We start from the raw sequence: 24,610 nt of genomic DNA, 5'->3' as shown, positions 1-24,610 counted from the left end.
CCACCTTCCTGCTTACCCCCATAACCTTTCATTCCCTTGTTAATAAGAATCTACCTAGTTCTGTCTTAAAAACATTCTAAGACTTTACTTCCAATGCCTTTTGAGGAAGAGATTTCCAAAGACTCATGCCCTCTTAAGAGAAATAAATTCTCCTCATCTCTGTCTTCAATGGATGACCACTTTTTTTTAAACAGTGACCCCTAGTTCTAAATTCTCCCACAAGAGGAAACACCCTTTCCACATCCACCCTGTCAATACCCCTCAGGAATCAATCAAGTCACCTTTTACCCTTCTAAACTCCAGTGAATACAAGCTGAGTCTGTCCAACCTTCCCTCATAAGACAACATTCCCATTCCAAGTATTAGTTTAGTAAACATTCTCTGAACTGCTTCTAATGCATTTGCACCTTTCTTGAATAAGGAGACCAATTCTGTACACAATACTCCAGATGTGCTCTCACCAGCACCCTGCACAACTGAAGCATAACCTCCCTACTTTTATAATCAAGTTCCTTCATAATAAACAATGACATTCTATTAGCTTCCCTAATTATTTACTGGACCTGCATACTAGCCTTTTGTGATTCATGCACCAGGACACCCAGATCCCTCTGAATGTCAGGGCTCTGAAATCTCTCACAATTTAAATAACGGGTGAGATTCTCCCACCTCTCCTCAGTGTTTTTCTCGGTGGCAGGAGGCAATGCACCATTCGCTGGTGGCGAGATCCTCTGGTCCCACCACTGTCAATGGGAATTCCCATTGAAGCCACCCCACACCACTGGGAAACCCACGGCAGGGAGGGCGCCGCCAATGGGATCAGAGAGTCCTGCTGGAGTGAATGGCCATATTCCTTTATAGTTTCCTTATATTATCTTCACAATTTACTTTCCAACTTATCTTTGTGTCATCGGCAAATTTCGTAACCATACCTTCATCCCCTTCATCCAAGTCATTTATATAGATTGTAAAAAGTTGAGGCCCCAGCACTGATTCCTGTGGCACACCACCCAAAACATCCTGCCGATCAGAAAAAGACCCATTTATGCCTTCTCTCTGTTTACTGTTATCCAGCCAATAACCAATCTATTCTACACTCTGAATGTTTTAAAACAACAAGACTGGGTTGGAAAGAAACAAAATGACAGTAATGTCAAAGTCTATTTTCTTAGTTATTTAAATACAGTGGTAGAGCAAACAGTTTACAGGATCCATTTAAAAGAGCCTCCATGAACTACAGCAAACAGATCTCATGACCAAAACTACAGCAAAGTCTCTTGATCGAACCAGAGTTATTTCTGCAAAATGCATTGAGTTGAAGGTAGTTACATAGCACAAATTTATGTCTCTTCGCAAAATGTAGTGAGTGCAGTGTAATTACATAATATAAATTATGTGCATAAAATCAATCGCAGTCTCTTGCAACATTGCAGTCTCCAGGTGCGATTGAAGAGTAATAACCCAAACATCTCCTTTCGGGCCAGGAATAATGGTGTCAGTGTATGCAGCAGGAAAGGGGAAAAAAAAACTTTTGTTCCCTTGAGGGCAAATTGACATGAGTTCTTTTGTAGGGTGTTGGCGCTAATGCTGAGTGTATTCAACATGCCCTCACACATAAGCCCAGGTAGCCTTAATAATTCATCAACTTCCAAGCAGGAACACTGAGGCTTTTGCTTCAATAGCCTAAGGCTTTCATGAGCAAAGCTTTTGATAAATTGAATGTATATAGTGGTGTGTTCTGAAATCCTACTGTTTTAGATTAGGGAATATATGAGGAGGAAGATAATTTAATGTGGACATAAAACAGTGTTATTTTGAATGTTTATTGGCTCTACCACATTTGATGTATCGTGATGAAAATATTGTAGTTACTGAAATCCCGAAGTACCAGCAGGGACTCAGTGGGTAGCATTCCGACCTTTTGAATCAGAAGGTTGTGGATTTGAGTCCTACTCTAGAGACTTAGACACAAAATCTATCTGCCCTGTCATGTGGATGGAAAAGATCAGTAAGAAGTCTCACAACACCAGGTTAAAGTCCAACAGGTTTGTTTGGTAGCAAATACCATAAGCTTTCGGAGCAGAGCTCCTTCGTCAGATGGAGTGGATATCTGTTCAGATATCCACTCCATCTGACGAAGGAGCTCTGCTCCGAAAGCTTATGGTATTTGCTACCAAATAAACCTGTTGGACTTTAACCTGGTGTTGTGAGACTTCTTACTGTGCTTACCCCAGTCCAACGCCGGCATCTCCACATGATGGAAAAGATCCCATGGCATTTTACAAAGAGTAGGGGAATTCTCCCCCATGTCTTGGCCAATATTTATCCCTAGGGCCAACATTAGTGAAAAAGAAACATTGCTGTTTATGGGAGCTTGCTGTTTATGGGAGCTTGCTGTTCACAAATTGACTGTCATGTTTCCTATATTACAACAGTGATTGCACCTCAAAAATACTATATTGGATCTAGAGTGGTTCGGGATGACCTGTAAAAGGCAATATGTAAATGCAAGTTCTTTTCTTCTTTCCTTAATAATAAACGTTACCTTGGTTCAGTTGTCAGAGATCTCAACTGAGGTGGAAGATGTGGGTTCGATACTCATGTAAGAACTTGAGTTAAACAAGGCTGACCCTCCAGTACAGAACTGAGGGTACCTCAAAGGTGAACTGAATCTGCACGATCACAGGCACATACCAGATCTTTCAAAGAAAAATAGTCCTAACCAATGTTCCTCCCTCAAATCCAAATCCAGCACAGTGGGCACAGTGGTTAGCACTGCTGCCTCACAGCGCCAGGGACCCAGGTTCAATTCCTGGCTTGGGTCACTGTCTGTGTGGAGTTTGCACATTTTCCCTGTGTCTGCGTGGGTTTCCTTCGGGTGCTCCCGTTTCCTACCACAGTCCAAAGATGTGCAGATTAGTTGAAGTGACATGCCAAATTCTCCCTCACTGTACCCGAACTGGCACCGGAGTGTGGTGACTCGGGGATTTTCACAGTAACTTCATTGCAGTGTTAATGTAAGACTACCTGTGACTAATAAATAAACTTACTTGCTTAATCTGAACTCCAAGTCTAGTTATTCTACAATTTCTAATGCCATCCAAAAAACATCAAGATTTGGTCAGTTATCCATACAGCCAAAAACAACAGACATTTCTTTTTTTTTTAGCAATCTGGTGATGGTACTTTTGATAACAATAGACATTTCTCCAGTTTGGGAAAACAGAACAAAAGTTTAATCTGTGAAGTGACAAGATTCTCATGTGTATAATGATAGGAAACAATTTACCACGTTTGAAATTGTTTTGCTGCTTCAAATGATAAATAAGCAAATACACAAGTAAAACCATTTTTACTAAATGAGGGTCATATTTAAATATGCTGCAGAATGCTTCCCTTGATGACCCTGGTGGAATGACATAAAACTGTAGAAGTGCCATTAGAGGTGTAATGAAAAAACTAACAATACATCAGTATTGAATCATTGAAATCTTCCGATTGTTAACATTTACTTCTGAAAGTAATTTGAAATGATTTAGAGATACATTTATCTTAAAGACCAACTTAATTGAATACAGGAGGTGGGACATCTTTTTGAAGTTGTAATTGAATACAGGAGTTGGGATGTCTTGTTGAAGTTGTACAAGACATTGGTAAGGCCACACTTGGAATACTGTGTACAGTTCTGGTCACCCTATTATAGAAAGGATATAAACTAGAAAGGTGCAAAAATATTTACTAGGATGCTACCGGGACTTGATGGTTTGAGTTATAAGGAGAGGCTGGATAGACTGGGACTTTTTTCTCTGGAGCGTAGAAGGCTTAGGGGTGATTGTATAGAGGTTTATAAAATAATGAGGGGCATAGATCAGCTAGATAGTCGATGTCTTTTCCCAAAGGTAGGGGAGTCTAAAACTAGAAGTCATAGGTTTAAGGTGAGAGGGGAGAGATACAAAAGGGTTCAGAGGAGCAATTTTTTCACACAGAGAGTGGTGAGTGTCTGAAACAAGCTGCCAGAGGTAGTAGTAGAGGCAGGTAAAAAGCATTTAGACAGTTACATGGTAAGATGGGTATAGAGGGATTTGGACCAAATGTGGGCAATTGGGACTAGCTTAGTGGTTTATAAAAGGGGCGGCATGGACAAGTTGGGCTGAAGGGCCTGTTTCCATGCTGTAAACCTCTATGACTCTATGACTCTTAACTTACTTAGACCTAGCTCTGCCAGTCTCATGTGGCACAATGGGCAGCAAGACTCTGCCACTGGCCTTCGCAATAATCTCTTTCATTCCAACCCAGGTGGTGTCCCGCTCTAGAAGGTCCATCTTAAATATACTTTGCCAGGTCTTCTTTGGCTGGCCCTGTCTTCTTCTTCCATTCGGTTGTGTCCAGAATAAAGTAATCCTCAAAAATATGAAAATACACATTAAAATAGGAAACTAAAGCGAACCATTTTAAGCTGTTCTGAATCAAATGATCTCGGTTAGACAGGCTTTAGTGGACCTAATCTCACAAAGGACTAGTAGCTCTCCTGTCTTTAATACAAAATTCCCACTCCTCTTCTTTACTATTGTTGTTAGGTTATGGACACCAGGGCCAGTAACAATGGTGCTTGAATAGTCCCAGTGAGTATAACTTCCCCATGACAGTAGGACTATATTCTAAGTTTGAGTGTCCACTCTATTGCCAGGGTGAAGCCTTCCCCCACCCCCACCTCTGCAGTGGATGCAACAAGCCATTTAAATCACCACTGACTTTGGCAGTGTTAGAATGTAACCGGTGACAACTTTGTATTGTGACCAATGGTAATAAGCTGGAAGGGTCAGCTGACCCAGTAAACCATGGAACCAATTACAGAATGATGTGATGGGTCAGCTGACCAGTTGACTCAGTATAAATAAGATCTTGTTGGGAATTGTGGGGAACTTGGATTGGCCCAGGTCAAGGCCCCAAGTTTGGAGTAATGATGTTTCTTTATTAAACCCTTTCTTTGATTTATAAGTTGGAGTAAGTTTTGTTATATTTTTATTGACTGCATTTGAAGAGTTCCTTCCGAAGAAAGAGGCAGGACCGGAGGATCTCACTGGCAGGAGGGGCTGGAAAGTCTATGTGCTCTCTTCACCTAGACACGCAGTCTAGCAGTCTGTGGTGTCAAATTTTGTATGCCATGTAGACAGATCAGCTTAGGTATGTCATGACATAAAATGCAACTGTCACATTGGAGCCAATCTGGGACTATGGCAACTTCACCTTTTACCTATACTCCAGCTTTAGGTCATCTACCTCGAGTGTTATGCAATTTAGGACATTATCTATAGTATTATAGTAAAAATTTAGTGTTGAATTTATCCTGACATTGCTGAAGCCAGAATGAAACAATAATATAAAGGAAAATCACATATAAAAACTACATGAAGATGGCTGAGAAACGTCGCAAAAAATGTAATACTTTGAGTAGTAAATTGCAGAGCGGCACTTGATCTATGAAGACACTGAATCAACTTTTTTGAAAAGGTCAAAATGATGAAATAATGCTTCTCATGTCAACTTCTGTGTCTTTTAAATTTGCGCCCGTAATAGTTTACACATGGAACAACATAATTATCAAACAATATTTCAGTCTGTAACCATTTTGCAAAAAGGAAATCAAAAAGGAAATCTGAACCTCTGCCATGTACCAGACAACCTGCAAGATGTCAGATGTCATCTAGCTCCAAGGGACTGGAGCTAGATAATTGTGACAAATCATTGGAGATTAAAAACAGATGATTCTAGACATACTCAGCATTTGAGGAGAGAGAAACAAGGTTGATAAATTTCAGACAGGTTGCATGGGAAACTGTCATTCATTGTGATTTTCCCCACAGCGACAGCAGGCTCGCTGTCAGTGTTGGAGGGCCAATTGATTGGAGGGCTCCAATTTGTTGAATTCAAACTAAAAATGGGGATCACAGCCACACCACCCGTTGTGGGAGTTTGGGAAGATTCCGGCTGTAAAAGAGATGTATGGGACCTAAAGACGCTGGCAAGGATGGCTTCTCCAAGCTCGGGGCACCATTTTTAAAGGGCACCCCGATCTTTAGACACCTGTACAGCACCCTCCCCCTCCGACTGGCAGAGAACCACCCCCACTTGTAAGCCAAAGATCCCCCCCTCTTGCCAACCTAGCTGTGGCAATTTGGCAGTACTGGGTTGCCCGGGCACTGCCCAGCCCACGTCCCTGACCGCTCCCTTTTACTTTAAACCCAAGTCCCCAAGTAATTGACATTTCTACCTTGGGAAAAAGACTCCAACTATCCATCATATCCATGCCTCTCATAATTTTGTAAACTTCTATCAAGTCGCCCCTCAGCCTCCAATGTTCAAATGAAAACAAACCAAGTTTGTTCAATCTTTCCTTATAGCTAATACCCTCCAACATCTTGGTAAACCGTTTCCATACCCAAACCAAAGCCTCCACATCCTTCTGGTAGTGTGACGACCAAAACTGTACACAATATTACAAATGTGGCCTAACTAAAGTTCTATATAGCTATAACATCACTGACCAATTTCTATACCCGATGTCCTGACTGATGAAGGCAAGCATGCCACATGCCTTCTTGAAAACCTTATCCACTTTCAGGGATCTGTGGACCTGTATGCCTAGATCCCTTTGTATGTTAATGCTTCTCAGGGTTCTGCCATTTACAGTATACTTCTCTTCTGCATTAGCCCTGCCATAATGCATTTGTCTGGATTAAATTCCATTTGCCACTCCTCCGCCCAAGTCTCCAGCATGTCTATATCCTGCTGTATCCTCTGGCAATCTCCCCTCTATCTGCAGCTCCCCCAATCTTCTCTGCATCTACCCTAATGAACCACTTCACCACCCCCAACCCCACGGCCTTCTCCTTTCTACAGAAAGGCGTCTGAGCCTGTGTTAATCTTTCCTGATATGCACAACCTCGCAGTTCTGGTATCATTCTTGTAAATCTTATTTGCATCTTCTCTGGTGCCCTTATATCTTTTGTATAATATGTGAATTAGTGATGTACACAGTACGCCAAGTGAGTTCTAACCATGGTTCAATACCAGTGTAACATAAATTTTAGACTTTTCAATTCTACTCCCCTAGAAATTAATTCCAGTGCTTTGTTTGCTTGTTATTTGGCATTACCATATAAAAATTGCAGCATTACTTTCAGTGATTAGTATATTTGGAATTGCTGACAACGTTAGTTGTTGATATGTGAAGAGACCATATACATCATTATAGAGGAATATTTACTGCATCTTCTACCTGCCCAACTTAATCTGCCAGAAGAAATTGAATCCTGCCATATTGACTCTTGTCTATTGCTGGACTATCCCTTATTAACAACTTTAACAGTTATTATTGGTATATTTCCCACTTCTTTCATCATAAATGGGCAGATTTAACCAGCACACAATTTGAATAGCACAGGAGGAATTATGAAATTCATCATGTATAGTCACAGCCCACAACAGCAGATCCATTTGAACACAGGCCCCATTTGCCTGATTTAATGGATCTCGTGAAACTACTTGAAGAAGAACAGGGGAAGGTTTCCGAAGCCCCGTACAACGCTTAACCGTCAAATAACACCATCAAAAACATATCAACTGATCATTTATCACATCACTGCTTGTGGAACCTCATTGTCTGCAAATTGGCTGCCACTTTTGCCTCGTATAACCCAGTCTGGGCAGTAAGCTGTTAGAGTGAGACACCCGGCTTACACAGCACCTGCTGATTTTCAATCCATTGAGTTTATAGATTACAAACATTACTTTAACTATTTAATTGATGTGTTTGAATGATGGAATGGAATATGGAAGGCTGACTATTTAATAAGCCTCATATCTGGAGCAGCAGATTCATTAGAGAGGCATGTGCCAAGTTGTGTACTTAGTGTTGTGAGCGATGAGTTGTCAGATGGATGCTTAGTGGGGAATATTGCTAATAGTAGTTATTGGCAAATAAATCTCCTGACACACAAGGATGGCAAGCCGTTTCTCAATGTCAATATGACTTATAGATAAGAAGCTTTCATAGACTTCTTTGAAAATATTATTGATCTAGTGGATAAACACATCATAAACCTGAATTGTAATCAATTAAATGGAAGTGACGGAATAGAATTTTTGCAATGACTGAGCATTTGATCAGTATCTAGAAAGACAGCGGCAGCTTGCCGAAATTGACACCCACTGTACTGATCCATAATGTTGTTCAACATGGTGCCTTAACCTTTTGAAAAATCTGTTTTCAGGTAATTTATTTCCCATTTGAACAAATATCCATCACATGAAATATAAGATTATTTTCAACTCCAATATTGATGGCTTAAAAGTGGTCATAAGCACTTGGACTCTTTTTTGTCCTGACCCAAGAATTTAAAGTTCATTTGTGCGGCATGGTGGCACAGTAGGGTGGCACAGTGTTTGGCACTGCTGCCTCACAGCGCGAGGGACCCGGGTTCGATTCCTGGCTTGGGTCACTGTCTGTGCGGAGTCTGCATATTCTCCCCGTGTCTGTGTGGGTTTCCTCCGGGTGCTCCGGTTTCCTCCCACAGTCCAAAGACATGCTGGTTCGGTGCATTGGCCGTGCTAAATTCTCCCTCAGTGTACTCGAACAGGTGCCGGAGTGTGGCGACTAGGGGATTTTCACCGTAACTTCATTGCAGTGTTAATGTATTGTGACAATAATAAATAAGCCTAAACTTAACGTTTTTGCCCACTGGTATCATGCAGAAATGCAAGCAAACACCAGTCACTGCAGACTCTCTGCATGTTTTTATAATAGACAGCTAACCTCCTGCAAATTCACACAAAGCATGCCAGATAAAATAATCATTAAATACACATCAAACCATTTTCTTCTCTACTTAGCCACTCTATGCCCCATTGTATGGATTAGAGTTGATTGATTCTGGGAGAGTTCTTGCCAGATGCTTGTTTTAGGAAAATGGAACTGAAATACTTTTTGAAAATGTTTCAGGACAAAACTAAAGACTTTAAAAACACGATCAATCAGAGTTGATAAGATCCACCCTCACTTTTAAAATCAGTGTAAAAGAGAAATGTTTAATCTGTATTATAAAGCATGAGCATTTTGTTTACAATTGTTTGCTAATTCACTCACTGATTCCCAGTCCACAATGGCTAATGTCACAAAGACAGATACAGAGGTAGAAGTAAGTAATGGCTGAGCCTGTACATCACATGGCTCTGTTCTAGGGTTCTGTTTAGTGTCTAAGGTGGCTGCTTCAACATTGCAAATCAGCAGTCGACAAGTTGGCGGTGAATATTTCTCTGGAAGAAGACAAAGGGAGTAAGTCAGCATTGTGCAGAGTTACATTTTAAAAGCATTTGATTCACATTCTTTCTAGAATCAGGGTAAAATAACCTAGGAATCTGCAGCATTATGCACAAGATCCAATCTAAATTCCTCATAAAGAGAGATATTAGAGTCTCTGGAGGAGGAGGATGGAGAATAGCTGTAGAGTTTCCATTGTGCCAGATCACCTCTTTGAGGGGGAGAGCTGACTGGTGGTGATTTGACCTGAGGATCACCACACCTCAGGCAAGGGGCTAGGTTAAGAAGGCGAGGCCTTCATGAATAACCTCAGTCAGTATGAGAATTGAACCCATGCTTTTGGCATCGCTCCACACCATGAAAAATCAAGCGCAGCTTCCTCTTGGTTTAATTAATTCTTCATTAACCTGATGCAACGTTAATAAGGAGAATGGTATGGGAGGAATTTTAACCCAACTCATTTGGTTAGAAACCCACAGGATCAGATGGAATGCTGATTTCATACACCATCCAATGGGGCAATTTTAATCCATCCTGCCAATTGGCTGCAATGTTAGTTTTACTCAACCCTGATTTTACTCTCCATTGAAGACGATGTGTAATATTGTAAAATTAGCATTTCACATCATCCCTTGGGGTTCCCATCATGTAAGTTAGATTAAAATTGAACTCTAAGGCTGGAATTTTACTGTCCCACCCACCACAGGAATTGCAGCGGGCAAGAAATGGACCGTGGAATGGTCCATTAACCTCGGGCAGGATGTTACGGTTTCAGGATGAGTGAGGCCGTAAAACCTATGTGTCAATAATCAAACTTAATACAACAAGAATGCATTTATATAGCACTTCGATGTGGTAAAATATTCCAAGGCTCTTTATCAAACAAAATTTGACACCGAGCTACATTAGGAGATTGGTAGGTAATTAGCCATAATCCACAAGAGACTGTAGGCATCTCCGTTGACTATAGAGGCTGCATGGCTTGAGGGCACCACTCCACATCAAGCATAGGTCAGGTAAGGAGGCACGTCCCAAGTCTACTTCAGCCAGAACAGGAATTAAATGTTGGTTGTTGGTGTTATTCTAAACCACACACTAGTCATCTCGCCATCTGAGCTCACCAGCCCGCATGCAAGGAGACATTAGGATAAATAACCAAGGGCTTGGTCTTAGAGGTAGATTTTAAGGAGCATCTTAGAGGAAGAGGAAAAGGCAGAGGAGCAGAGAGATTTAGGGATACAATTCCAGAATTTAGAGCCCGAGCAGCTAAAGGCAAGGGTGCCAATGATGGAGCAATGGAAATCAGGGATGCGCAAGCAGATAAAATTGGAGAAGTTAAGAATTCACAGGGTTGGGTGTTGTAGGGCTGGAGGTGCACACAGAGATAGAGATAAGGAGGGGTGAGGTGATGGCGGGATTAGAAATAACTTGAAATTGGACCAGGAATGAGCATTCTTTTGCATATTTTCTTAGCTTTATGCTCAGGAGGTTGCTGAGGTCAATGGTTAGAATGCATTCTCTATGTGCCCCAGCCATGTTTGAATTTGCCTAGAAAGAATGTCCCTCCAGCCACTTCTGGAACTCTTCATGGTACAAGCCTGGGAAGGTGTAGTATGTTTTCTAATGGACATGTGACCTAACTACGGTTTGACACTAAGAGGCTTACAAAATGTTGTTTTTCAGACAATGGGAGAAATTCTGACGGTGATGAATCACCATCACCAAAATAACAATGCATGTTTTTGAAATGTGTAACTTGAGAATTTGTCATTTTGTTATGCAGGTGAAAAGAAATCAATCTATTGACAAAATGGGAAGCTTTTATTAAAACAAATTTTATTTAACAACACAGTTTAACTATAACAAATGAATTAGCTTAACATTTAACAATTGAACAATACTTAAACATGTCAAGATACAATTCTTAGCTGCTAACCTATCCCTATGAGTTCCAATTCAAGCAATATTCCTCTTACAGACTTAAAACCCCTCTTCAAAATCAGTTAGCAAAACACAGGTTTATGTGCTTGGACTTAGGTTGCCAGTCCTAGAGTTCTCAGGGCGTTTCTGGAGAGAGACAGAGAGACTTCCTTTGCTTCTTTCGAAACCAGGCAGTACAAACTGCTTGTTTTTAAAAATAAAAGAGAAACTTGGTATCTTCCCTGCAAATTTAGCTCCTCCCACTAGCACATGACTCGTTCCCTGTTAATCAACCTAATCAAAACCCTACTCTGAAACCCCAGGGGAAAAACCAAGTAAACACAAATGCATTAACTTTGTTTAGACAAACACACCATTAGCTAAAATGAGTTATTATCCTTCAGTCTCAGCATGGAGCTGTGTGCTTTTTCATACAAATTGACTCCTTGCAACAAAACACTGCTTCTTATGAGAAACATCAGATAAATATGTATTTCTTAAAGGCACAGTATCATCATACAATGATACCAAAGACTAAGAGGGAACTTAACATGTTACCCAGCAGTGGCTGGAAGGACTTCAGGGCATTATGAGTATGATGGACTTTAATATCATGGGTCATGGATTGCAGATTTTTGAATGATCTTGTTAGTCTTCAAGGATAAGCACTGCGATCAAAGCATATCATGGCCTTTTCATATTACTTCTCTTTCTCATTATTAAAGGCCAACCCTCCAGGAATAAAGGATCAATCTCCTGGACACTGCTGGGAGTGAACTGGGAAGAAAATAATAGGGGAATGCTTTCATGAATCAGTTGTTCCAAAACAAAAGTGGGAGATTGGGGAAAAAAATAGTTTTTGACCAAACGGTTGCAGTTGGAAGTCATGCAATGAAATCTTCAAGAATACATCCAACTAGAGCTGGCTTCCTACACCATATTCAGATGCCTGATCTGGTACAATGACTACATGGATTAGCCCCCATAGTGAATTATCCACCACTAGTACCCTAACAACTCCTGAACTTCCCTCATCATTGTTATATACCGTTCTTTCTAGTCAAACACGCACCCAGCCTTAGAAAGTGTTTTTTTATATTAAGGAGAGTACATTTTAAATTAAAAGGTTCAAATACAAATAAATGAGCCCAAGGTTTATTGTCACAGTCCTGATCAGAAAACCAAGGAGGGGTTTTCTAATTGCGATTGTCACAGTAAATCATCAATGTTAAATAGGTTACCATGAGATCAGTATGATTGGCAAATCTAGGCCATTGTCTTTATGTATTTCAAAGTACTGGTTGATTATGGCTAATTTACATTGTCAAAAGTTAAGGATAAAGTTTCAGAAAAAGCAGTGAGGAGGCTGCAAACAATTCATAATTTTTATTTTTGTTTTCCAACGACCCTTCAGGCATGTCTTTTTTTAGTTTATTTATTCGTGTTACAAGTAGGCTTACATTAACACTGCAATGAAGTTACTGTGAAAATCCTCTAGTCGTCACACTCTGGCGCCTGTTCAGGTACACTGAGGGAGAATTTAGCACGGCCAATGCACCTAACCAGCACGTCTTTCAGACTGTGGGAGGAAACCGGAGCACCCGGAGGAAACCCACACAGACACGGGGAGAACGTGCAAACTCCACACAGACGGTGACCCAAGCCAAGAATTAAACCCGGGTCCCTGGCGCTGTGAGGCAGCAGTGCTAACCACTGTGCCATCTATGTTGATATGTGGTCTTTGTCATCTAAATTAGCTGAAATATTTCCATACAGAAAGCTGTCTAAAACTGAAAAAGAATTCTTGGCAAATGTTGAATCAAGAACTGGCAACCCTCACTGATATGTGGCTGTATATATATTTTATATCGTGGTTTTTCAGTAAAATCAAACCATTTTTTGGAAATTGACAGATATTACTGAGAAAATTCCGAAAGCTGAATTTTCCTCCGGGAGAAAAAAAATCAATCTTTAGTAAATGCAGGAACTTCACATCTCAATGTGATTAGGGGCCTCCTCAGTTATCGTCCACCTTGCCTTCATGCGCGCCCAGGTACAGCTAGAGATTTGCTCTTGAGCTGGGTGATCCCTGCCCCTACGAGCTGCAATTGAAATATCTTCAAGCTGCAGCTCATCGATCTGGTGCAGACTGAAATTGTGGGAGCCTGCTGATGTTTTTTCACTCTGGCACCTGTTCAGGTACACTGAGGGAGAATGTAGCATGGCTAATGCACCTAACCAGCATGCCTTTCAGACTGTGGGAGGAAACCGACGCACACAGAGACGGGGAGAACGTGTAGACTCCACACAGACAGTGACCCAAGGCCAGAATTGAACCTGGGTCCCTGGCACTGTGAGGTAGTGGTGCTAACCATTGTGCCACTGTGCCGCCTATGTCTCATGTTTTTGTTTAGGAAAACAAAAGTAGAATTTCACCAGTGGAGGATATGGATCAGCTTTTAGAACAGAGGATAAGACAACAGCCACCCTATTCCAAGAAACTTAATTATTTGCAGCAAAAAAAATTAGAAGAACCAACAGGAAATCTAAAAACAAAATTCTGTCAATGTTTGAAAATTTGAAATAAAACTGAAGATGCTGGAAATACTCAGGTTGGGAAGCATCTGCAGAGAGAGAAAAACAGAGTTAACGTTTCGTGTCCGAGAGCTTACATCAGAACCGATTAAAATCTATTTGGAAGGACCAATACATTTAATTATCTATACATTTTTTTTACAGTAAACAAAAGTTGAGAAGAGCCAATATATTTGGAGGGAATATTTCATTTCAATATTTTGTTAACATTTAGAATGAAATTATATTTTTTGGCAATACTTTGTTTGTGGAGGGACAGAGACGAAGTGGTATTGTCATTGGACTGGTAATCCAGAGTCTAAATCTCTGGGTTCACAGATTCAAAACCCAATATAGCAACTGGTGGAATTTAAATAGACTAAACCCTCAGTAATGTGTTTGACTTTTAGCTGCCCCTTGAAATAGCCTAGTAAGTACTTGGTTTGAGGGCAATTAGGGACAGGCAACAGATGCTGACCTTGCCAGTGATGCCCACAGCCCATGAAAGAATAAAGAAGATGGGGACTTGTAAAGAGTAACTTATAAGCAGAGGAGGTTTACAAGAATGGTTCTAGGGATGAGGAACTTTAACTATACAGTAAAATTGGAGAAGTTGGGATTCTTTTCCTTGGAATAAAGGTGGCTGAGAGAAGATTTGATAGAGTTATTCAAAATAAGGAGGGGTCTGGACAGAGTACATATTAATTAGGAGCAGGAGTAGGCCACTCAGCCCCTCAAACCTGCTCTGCCATTCAAAAAAATCATGGTTGATCTGGTTGTAACCTCAATTTCACATTCAAATCAACCCTCCCCCCCTCCCCCCTCCCCCCCTCCCCCCTCCCCCCCTCCGCCCCCCCCCCTCCTCCCCCCTGCCCCCCCCTCCCCCCTCCTCCCCCCTGCCCCCCCCTCCCCCCCTCCCCCCCCTCCCCCCCCCTCCCCCCCTCCCCCCCCTCCCTCCCCTCCCTCCCTCCCCCCCCCGTTAGCACCACTGTCTCACAGTGTCAGGGACCCAGGTTCGATTCCTGGCTTGGGTCACTGTGTGGAGTCTGCACGTTCTCCCCGTGTCTGCGTGGGTTTCCTCCGGGTGCTCCGGTTTCCTCCCACAGCCTGAAAGACGTGCTGGTTAGGTGCATTGCCCATGCTAAATTCTCCCTCAGTGTACCCAAACAGGCACTGGAGTGTGGTGACTAGGGGATTTTCACAGTAACTTCATTGAGGTGTTAATGTAAGCCTATTTGTGACATTAATAAATATTATTTTAAAAATTGCTCAGAGAGCCAGTGCAGTCACGATGGGCCGAATGGCCTCCTTCTGCACTGCAGTGAGCATCGCATAGGAAATTGACAGGCTCCAGAAAGAAAATCAACAACTTTTCCCTTTGCTGTTGTGCGAATTAAATCAATATCTTTGAAATAAAAACACACATGGGTAAGAATTAGAATTGCTGTCTTACAGGCTTAGCTGAGATTGCAGTGTAGTCTAGGCCTCGTTGTCATGGTGACCGGGCCTCCCACCCACCCGGCCATCGGAGTGTACCAAGTCCCCGTTGCCGCGCAGTGAGAGAGAGTTGGGGGGGGGAAACCATCACATTGGCGTCAAATCTAAAGCTGCCAGCGCCCTGATGAAGCAGGAGCATGGATGTAGATGTATATTGACCAATGTAGATGGGGGATAATGAGAGGATACGGTGGCGGAGATGAGTGAGGTGAGCGTTTGAAGCCTGGCTGGCAGTCGGGCCATCCCTACCTCTTGGCCGCGGGTTGGTGCGGTCGGCGGAGCTGTCAATCACTCTGAGGGCGGGAGCGGCGCCCTCGCAGTCGGGCGTCTGACGGTGACGCCTGCACATCTGGGTAAGGGGTATCGCTGCTCCCGCTGCCAACACCACCTGATGTTTACCGTCTAAAAACAAACATCGCCAATTCTTTTCTTTCCCTCATTCCCCCCCTCTCTCTGCGCATTTTTATTTCGTATCCATTTGGTAAAGAATATCAGCGACTCGATCTTCCCACCTCAGCTCAAAGTTTATACCTCCCCCCCTCCCCCCCTCACTTGAATTCCACTGGAGAGTTATTTTCTCTTTAAATAAATATTCATAATCAACTGAAGAGTTTTATCTGTGGGAGCGATGTCTCGGTAAGTTGAGTTCATTTTTTGATGTCTCGTTGACTGACTGTGACGTGCTTAGTTTTTTTAAAATCTTCATTTCTCTCTCGTTCCTAATTTAAGGTCCACCGTTTTATCGACAGAAATATACATTAGAATGTCTTTTTTAAATCTCTTCCCTGTGTTATAAAGTCTTAATGACGGTGTATGTACGTGTTGATTTCCCCCACCCTCAGGTCAACGCCAAAAGAGAGAGTTAAGACAAAAATTGGACACTCTCCTTAATTTTTTTTTGTTCTTGACAAGTTTGTGCAATTCCAGATGGGTTAAAAAGGGAAAATTGCTCCAACTCAACTTGTCTTACGGTGAAATTCAGTAGCTGCCTTTTTGTTTGAAGGAGAGGCTGGAACTGTAATCATTATTCATTACAGGTCAACCAGTAGTGGCAAATTGGACAAGTTTGCCAACTATTCTTTGCCCTGAAGAAGAGTCACTTTACTTGAAATGTTAATTCTCTTCCTCTCTCCAAATATGCCGAGTTTATCCAACATTCCTGTTTTTATTTCAGATTTGCAGCACCCGCAGTGTTTTGTGTTTTATGCTTATGGTAGCAGGACGGCACAATGGTTAGCAATGTTGCCTCACAGTGCCAGGGACCCGGCTTCGATTCTGACCTTGGGTCACTGTCTTTGTGGAGTTTGCATGTTCTTCCTGTATCTGTGTGGGTTTCCTCCGGGTGCTCCGGTTTCCTCCCACAGTCCAAAGATGTGCTGGTTAGGTTGATTGGCCATACTTGGATTTGATTTATTATTGTCACATGTATTAACATACAGTGAAAAGTATTGTTTCTTGCACGCTATACAGACAAAGCATACCGTTCATAGAGAGGGAAATGAGAGAGTGCAGAATGTCATAGAACGAGAGTAAAAGATAGAATTAGAAGGTATGCTGGGCACAGCTTGCAAGAAGTCGCCTTGCTCCGTCGCCATCTTGGACTCACCATCTAAATTGCCCCTTAGTGTCAGGAGGATTAGCACGGTAAATATGTGGGGTTATGGGATAGGACCTGGGTGAGATTGTTGTCGGTGCAGGCTTGATGGGCCAAATGGCCGCCTCCTGCATTGCAGATTCTATGATTCTTAGTCTCCCCACTAATTCATTGCATTCATTTGAAACTGAAAGGACGTTGACTATTGATCATCTTCATGCTCCCTTGGTTTGCTCCTTCTGACGCCTTGGGGCGGCACATCTGTGGAGAGAGAGAAACGGTTATCATTTTGGGTTGATGACTCCCTCATCAATGCAAACTCAAATGGATTGTCCAATCCTGAAGTGAAGTTTAAAGATAAGGGAGACTTTGCAAACCAGGATGAGAACACACAAACATATTTGGAACACGACATTAAAAGGTATTTTGCAAGATCCAGTATGCAAGGAGGTTACCACTGGCAGGAGAATAGATTGAGCTGAACAGGGTAAAGCAATGTACAAAGTTGCATTGTTCCGTTCAAGCAATCAATGTTTAACCTATAATTATATAAAATTGATCGTGATTCAAGTGTTCCAGTTAAAGACAGAATCTAAAGCCAGCATGTTTTAAGCTGATTTCAGAAATGATTTGAATCAGAGGGATGCAGAGGAGGCATTGCTTACGGAATTTCTCCAGCGCGCATGTGTGTGTGTGTGTGTGTGCGTGTCGCTGATGCACAGTTGAAGTCTGTGGTATAGGAGTGTGGTGATGACAACTGCTCTGCACCCCAAAACTTTTGAGAGAGGTGGCTGCCATGGTTTGGGGATTGCTGAACATGTCCCAGAGTGTCTCTTCAACATATATGGGTGGCGGAATATTTGGCTGACCTGGTCTGGATTGAGCTGAGTTTTGTTTTGGAAACGTAAGGACAGGCCAAATTTCTTGTACGAGAGTGACTTGTGAAGCTGGTGCAGAGTTCGCAACGACACTGCAGTCATCTGCAACCTCTAGATCATGTACATGTTAGTCAGTTTAGTGTTGATATGGAGACAAGCTCTGCAAGCATTTGGGAAGTACTCCTGCAAAATCAACTTTGGACTCATGTCTGGATGGCTAAAAAAATCTCCCCGCCAGCAGCTGTTCTCCCAACTTCCAAATGTCGAACTTTCCAGGGAGGATGAAGAAAACGTTCTAAAGACACATCGAAGATCTCCTTGGAGCATGACAACATGGACCTTAATGGCTGGGAGGCACTTGCTACCAATCGTTCAGAATGATGATAACCTATCCATCAAGTTGCATCACACTTTAATCAGGGGAAAAGAAAAGGAAGCAAATCCTGCACTTCTGATCCCACTACCTCATGGGACAACTTCCTCATCTGGCCAAAGATCTGTGGGTGGAGAAGTAGCCTGTTTAGTCACAAGGAAGACCCGTGGTAGAACTCGTGACACTTGAGTAGACATCATCGCCTAATTGAAGGACAGCAGATGACAACTAGTTCTTTTGGGATTGCAACTCTATGAAAGGCAGGCAGTTAAACAGCAGAGAACAGTAACATAAATGTACCTCTTTTACCAATTTCTATAAAGCAATATCTTCGCAGATGCTGTAAGGATTTTAATGCGATGTTCATTTTTCATTGATATGTGGAGGAAATTAACATTTATTTCCTTTTTCTAGTAGGGGTCAGTTAAGCCTTTTGCTAATTGTACAGTAGTGTTATTGATCTAAATCTTGTCAGGGAATATAATAGTTACAAGATTCTAATAAAAAGGATAAAAACATGCAAAAATTACTGATTAGTCTAATATTTTAAAATGTTTTTTAATTTTAGAAGTTGAACTTTGTTAAAGGGAACTTCTGAATTCTGCAGCATGAGAGAGCTATGGTAGAATTAGAGAGGTTTGATGTTTGAATGCTGCTTGGAATAATTCTTGGTTTTCAAGATTTAACAATTAAGAATTCTAAAATAACCGTCTTGTAGATATTCTACCAATTGGAATGTGGAAATACGGAGGGAAAATTAGCTTGCTGAGGATTCCCAGGACTGAGGAAAAAGATGTACCATTGCACGGTGCAATCAGAGATGTCTCTCTAAAATCCAGTTGACAAATTTAATTTAGTTTTGCATGTATTGAATACTTTTAAGTGAATACTTTTCACTGTATATGAATACATATGACAATAATAAATCAAAGTATTGAGATAGCTTCTTGAAGTTTGTTCAAATGGGATTTCTGTTTTTCTGTTTAAAATGAGACTATAGCATTGTTTTATCAATTTAGATTAACATTGGTTTATTTATATGTACTTTTTTTAAAAAGATCACCAATCTGCAGTCATTTCACCAGCAGGTTTATAGGGGATCCCCTAACAGGCAGAGTGAGATATTGCAGCATGTTTCTCTAATTCTTCAGCAAGACTTTGAACAGCAAAGGGTTGATTAAAAATTCTTAAATGATTTATTGCTATGGAGTCTGATTGTACAGATGCTGTGAACCATTGGGATGCTTTGTATTCAAAAGGTCGGGGCCCTGGTCACCTGTCTGTTTGGATGGATCCCAAAGATCCTACAATGCTTTTCTTCTCTCTCTCTCTTCTCCTCCCCCCCCCCCCCCCCTCGGCCAACACCATCAGAAAAGATTAACTGGTTGTTCATCTTGCTGTTTGTGGGATCTTGCTGTGTGCAAATGACCTGTTGTATTTGACTCTAAAACAGTAATGACTGCATTTCAGAAAACAAATTATTTAGTTGTTTGGATATTTTGGGAACGTGAATGACACTACCATAGATATTAGTCGATCTTGGAAGCCTCAAAAGACCCCTCCAAAAATGGGTTGACCATGAAAGTGAAATGTTGGTATGGGTCCAGGTAGTTGCCATTTTATAATGCTATGGCCATCCAAAGCAAAGAATGGTCGTGTCCTAAACTCCTACCCGTCTTTGCAACACTGACCTCTTGCGCCCAGTTATAAGGTACTGAGCAGTTGATTTAAATATTGATCATATGCAAAAACATTATTTTTGCAGCCAGAAGAATGATGTAGACTTATACGCCGCAATTTACAATACATAAATTTAAGTACATTGTGCAAGACTGCAATGAAGTTACTGTGAAAATCCCCTAGTCGCCACATTCTGGCGCTTGTTCGGGGACACTGAGGGAGAATTTAGCACGGCCAATGCACCTAACCAGCATGTCTTTTGAACTGTGGGAGGAAACCGGAGCACCCGGAGGAAACCCACGCAGACACGGGGAGAACGTGCAGACTCCACACAGGCAGTGACCCAAGCCGAGTATCGAACCGGCTCCCTGAAGCTGTGAGGCAGCAGTGCTAACCACTATACCACCGTGCCGCCCTTGTCTGTGTCTTAATTTGATGAGCTATTTCTGCACTTAATTATCCGTGGGGATATGAGCTATCCAGCAACTGTTCTGAGTTTGTTTATTTAACCAGAATAGCGCGCACAATGTATAAAAGGTTCTGTATTAGTATTGTTATTTCAATTTTGTTTCCGAATGAAGGAATGAAAATTGCAGACAGGACAAACCACCCCATGGTCCATCAGGCCTGTTCTATAAAGTTTGAAGTTTAGTGTCGTCTCTGAGGCAGTTCTTCAGAATCAGGGATGACTTGCTACCTCTCCAGTTAGATGGGTTTTGAGATGGCTGATAAAAGTCTAATACACAATTATTTCTCGTTTTTCTTTAACTATAACTTCATAGCATTGGCCATGATCTTTCGATAATGATTCACTGAAATATCCAGATCTTTCTTTCACCACTGGCTGTAAATGTTATCTGGATGGTAGAGAAGTGTATAGTTTTCCTGTATCTTCCCACATGAGTAATACTACATGTTTCTAAATTAAGCATCATTCATCAAGTATAGACCATTGCATGGACCAATACATTTTGCAATAGTGGAGCATCCTATACAATCTTAACACTCTCTCAAATCTTAGATCATGCAAACCTACTCGTTATCCCAGCAACTACATCTAATCATTAATGAGAATGGTGAATAACTAAAGATCCCAACACCAATCCCAGTAGGACACGATTGATAATCTGTCTCCAAACCAATCCAAGTCCATTGACTACAGCTTCCTGTGTCTAGACATTCAGCTAAATTTTCAAACCACTGCAGCAGATTACCTTTAACTCCATTGGATTCTAACTTGCAGAGAAACCTCTGGTGAGGTACTTTATCAAAAGCTTTTTTGAATTTCAAGCATATCCACCAGGTTACATTCGTCCAGTAACCTGGTGACATCTTCAGAAACTGATCAAACTTTTAAAACTCACCTATTTCAGAAGCTGTGTTGGCCGTCCCAGATGAGGGATATATAGTGGGTCAAAAAGGGAATGTCTAAAGATTCCTCTGGAGTATTTTGCCTATTACTGTAGCTCATCGACCTATAGTTGCCCAGTTTCTGCCTGATCACCCTTTAAAATTGAAAAAAAAATGTCTGTGATATTAATAGAATATACAATATGCTAGAAGCAAAGATTTTATGTAACTCAAATATTGTACAGATTTTAAGAGGATGTGCTCCTTTTTCTCTACCTGGAGATGGGTATGGTGCAAATTTAAAATCGTCTTTTTATCCAGGGCCATAGTCTGAAAAGAAGGCAGTTTAGATACAGATTACAGTGCCACTGCTGTCTTGGAACAAAGAATGGTTTACTTTAAAGGAGAGTGGGACCTAAGTAAGCTGATTTAATAAATCTCATTAAAGTTTATTATTTTGCTGACTCTAATACTGGGAGGTGACTTATGCTGTCAGAACATATTCTCCCAATATTGTGCAGCGGTGTCTAAAACTCCACAGCTGGTCATTCTCGTATCCAACAACAATTGAATCAAATCAACCATGTGCGGCTGACTAGCACAGCAGTAATAGGACTGGGATTTACAACCAGGTGTACTGTCAGACAATCCTGTGCATCTATTTGAAAACTAAAGTCGTGATGTTTAGCCAGTTCTGAAGAATAGCAATCCACCAGCATTAGATTTACTTACAGGGAAAGGTATGAACAAAATGTGAAAATAACTATTTCATGGCAACTGAACAGCACTGCTGCCTCACAGCGCCAGGGATCTGGGTTCGATTCCCGGCTTGGGTCACTGTCTGTGCGGAGTCTGCACGTTCTCCCTGTTTCTGCGTGGATTTCCTCCGGGTGCTCCAGTTTCCTCCCACAGTTCAAAATACGTGCTGGTTAGGTGCATTGGCCGTGCTAAATTCTCCCTCAGTGTACTCGAACAGGCACCGGAGTGTGGCAACTAGGGGATTTTCACAGTAACTTCATTGCAGTGTTAATGCAAGTCTACTTGTGACAATAATAAACTTTTAAAACTTTAAACTTTTGGTGCTGCCTGCATCAAGATTTGCCACTTGAGTGTGATGGGATCAGTGGTTTCATAACATTTTTGGGGTCAGACCCGACCTTAGAAAGGAAACTGAACCTTCAGGTTTCTAGGAAAACTAAAATGGAAACTTTGTATTTCTGGGGAAGCTGCAACATGTTGAAACCATACAGAAGACAGCCCTCTGTGAGCTTAGTCAGCACAAGTGGATTGAAGAAGATGGAGGCCGAATCCAGGAACTGGAAATAGGCAAATTCACTGTTGCTGCAACTGTTCCTGTTACTTGAAGATAACATTCGAGCGACACTATCTAAACCATTGTAAGCAGAGTTGATGAGGTTCTGCAAGCTTGTGCTATTTTGGTGAAGGCAAGTGTTTGTGAAACTGGTTGCTAGTGTGCCACTGTCAGCTGAGGGTCATGCTAAAACCTGGAATGAAGAGAAGCTGAAGTTCTTCACGAGGAAGATGGTGTTTTGAAGGACTTTGAGATGCATGCTATATATGCAGAATGAGCTACCTGAGAAATCTGTAAGATGCACCATTGTGTTGGCTGCTAAGTGTAATTTATAGTTTTTACTGAGTATAATATGCCTGTTATTTCCTGTTTAATTTATGTTGATTTTTGGTTTGATTGTCAAAGTTTTAAAAAGTGAAATCTTGTCCATTGGTTCCTTCTGTTGGGATCATTTAGAACATTTGGTTCTTTCACGTCATTGGCCTCCATGGGGACTGTAACAGTTAAGACACATCCTTCGGGGCTGAGCTTGTACCAAACAGTGTAACAATTTGGGAAGATTATTAATGAAGTACCACAGTTGGCTTTTAAATTCAATTGATGTAGCTTTTATTAATTGCAGATCATTACAATAAATCATAGCATGTAAATCTAATACTGTATAGCCAACTTCAGAAAGCATCTCATGTAAAGTATTGATTAGAAGAATATCCCTGCCTAATGCTAAACGAGTAGATCTTAACTTTGAAATATTTATCACTTAATTGTTACTTGATCAGCTTTTGTAAATATGCATTCTAATCAGACCAATGCATGTTCAAATGCGATAAACAACACAACCAGCTTGGTGGTTTCTTGTGGATTGATATAAGTTTATTAGTATCATAAGTAGGCTTACATTAACATTGCAATGAAATTACTGAGAAAATCCCCTAGTCGCTACACTCCGGCGTCTGTTTGGGTACACTGAGGGAAAATTTAGCATGGCCAATGTACCTAACCAGCACATCTTTCAGACTGTGGGAGGAAACTGGAGCACCCGGAGGAAACCCACGCAGACACTGGGAGAACGTGCAGACTCCACACAGACAGTGACCAAAGGCGGGAATCGAACCTGGGTCCTTGGTGCTGTGAGGCAGCAGTGTAAACCCACTTTTTTTTTTAGAAAGATATCCTAGTAAGTATATTGCTGTTGGAATCTTGTATGCTGCTAGTTGAGTTTGGGCAGTGAGTTGTGAAAACTGTAACAATACAAACCACCATGAAAACAAAATGGTGTCTCCCAGCAGTACTAGAACAGTAATAGAATAACAATAATAATGGACCATGGGCTGCCTGTACTGAAGAATTGAGGATAACATTCCTATCTTTGTCCTTCAGTTGAATGTGCTTCTTCTCTATTCCCTAGTAATCTAGTTTAAGTTTCTGTCAGAAGTAGTGATATTGAAGAACAGTGATTTTCAGTTGCATTTTCTTACTAAAGTCACGGTCATCTCGAGTTGCACTGTTTATTACTACATTAAATTAAAGCAGAACCCGTCTTTTAAAGTTTGACCTGTGCTTGAAGTTGGTGGGAGGATGAGGGTAAATTCAAAACAAAACTGTGGAGCGCTGTTGCGGTGATTGAATGGCTCCTGTGTGGATCAGGCTCTTCAGGGCGTATAGAGGGTTGATTCATGCAATTGGACATTAAGGTTTTTTTCAGAATATAATATTTTGGATACAGAGTATGGGTAATCTGAGTTATGACATATGGTAAGTGTAACATGCATGGAAAGGAGCAAGTGACTTGGGACATAGTGGTTCCCAAAGCTCTCCAGCACTGGGGGTTTTCCTTGTCTCATGTCTGGGTCCGATGCCTAATTGATGGAGATTGATTGCCATGATTAGTCAACAACTCCATTATCTTTTTATGCAGCTGCCAGAGTGCTGGAAGATAACTGGATCTTTTATCCTCTCTCAATTTCTCTTTCCTATATTCTTATTGACGTTCCAGGATACTTTCACATTTCACTATTCTGAACTTGCATGCAGTGATTCATTTTAAAAACTGTCTGTTTTACAGCAGCATTCGACACACACAAATTTCCTGCTATGAAAAATCTAATCTCCG

General features: G+C 41.4%; 1 protein-coding gene and 1 long non-coding RNA gene across 13 annotated transcripts in view; one reads left to right on the top strand and one right to left on the bottom strand.

The window, feature by feature from the left end:
• Positions 1–3,216: 3,216 nt before the first annotated feature.
• LOC144499504 (uncharacterized) lies at positions 3,217–15,332 on the bottom strand. The gene is made up of 3 exons (XR_013498856.1): positions 15,267–15,332; positions 9,146–9,315; positions 3,217–4,401 (listed from the first exon to the last, which is right to left on the bottom strand). It is a non-coding gene; the product is annotated as an uncharacterized LOC144499504 (long non-coding RNA).
• Positions 5,064–24,610, top strand: part of mbnl2 (muscleblind-like splicing regulator 2) — a 114,008-nt gene continuing 94,461 nt past the window's right edge. For 11 of the 12 annotated variants that reach the window (XM_078221528.1, XM_078221522.1, XM_078221524.1 and 8 more), the window contains exon 1: positions 15,611–15,946. The gene's annotated coding sequence lies outside the window, so the exon portion shown is untranslated. Of the gene's footprint in view, positions 5,084–15,610; positions 15,947–24,610 lie in introns of those variants that run through there. The other variant, XM_078221515.1, reaches the window with a different exon arrangement.

This window comes from Mustelus asterias, chromosome 10, assembly GCF_964213995.1.
Source record: "Mustelus asterias chromosome 10, sMusAst1.hap1.1, whole genome shotgun sequence".
Taxonomy (NCBI): domain Eukaryota; kingdom Metazoa; phylum Chordata; class Chondrichthyes; order Carcharhiniformes; family Triakidae; genus Mustelus; species Mustelus asterias.
The sequence above is the reverse complement of the archived record's forward strand: the minus strand, read 5'-3'. Positions and strand labels throughout refer to the sequence as shown.